At 49.0% G+C, this 508-nt stretch overlaps 1 protein-coding gene and 1 long non-coding RNA gene across 2 annotated transcripts in view; one reads left to right on the forward strand and one right to left on the reverse strand.

The window, feature by feature from the left end:
* Positions 1-508, reverse strand: part of LOC109531928 (metalloprotease TIKI2-like) — a 74,455-nt gene that overhangs the window by 12,667 nt on the left and 61,280 nt on the right. The window lies entirely within an intron of this gene.
* The window catches only part of LOC109532094 (uncharacterized), an 8,798-nt gene that overhangs the window by 988 nt on the left and 7,302 nt on the right, over positions 1-508 (forward strand). The gene's annotated exons all lie outside the window — the stretch shown is intronic.

Raw genomic sequence — 508 nt, forward strand, 5'->3', positions numbered from 1 at the left:
ACAAGACAGTTGTCGTAAAAAATATATTTGGCCAAAAAGGGAAAAACACAGATTGGCAGAAAATCGTGTCCGTCCGACTTCGAGTGTCGTCTCGGCTGGCTTAGTTTAGCTGTTGTCGTGTATGACGTCATTTGCGTCGGCGCTGATTGGTTGAAATCAAAAAACGCGCTTGCGTACATGTTCGCGCTGAAACACGCACAGCAGAGAGCAGCGGACTACCTACTGCTGCTCAGCAGCGAGCAGCGGACTATCTACTGCTGAGGCTCGCTTCACTTGAATGGCGTCGCCACAACAGTAATATCCTCGCCTCGCATTCTCATGGCCTCGCCATATCTTGGAGATTTCGAAATTTCGGCCCGAACGGAAGCCACAAAGGGTACACGTGTGCACACAAAAGGAAGATTAATCATTGAATGTCAAGTATTTGAATAGCGTTTTGTGTAAACTAATTCATGCTTGATCGGCCAAGTGCGTGCGCGCGCGTGCGTGCGTGTGTGTGTACACACAC

Source organism: Hippocampus comes, unplaced genomic scaffold, assembly GCF_001891065.2.
Source record: "Hippocampus comes isolate QL1 unplaced genomic scaffold, H_comes_QL1_v1.1 scaffold22, whole genome shotgun sequence".
In the NCBI taxonomy this organism is placed as follows: domain Eukaryota; kingdom Metazoa; phylum Chordata; class Actinopteri; order Syngnathiformes; family Syngnathidae; genus Hippocampus; species Hippocampus comes.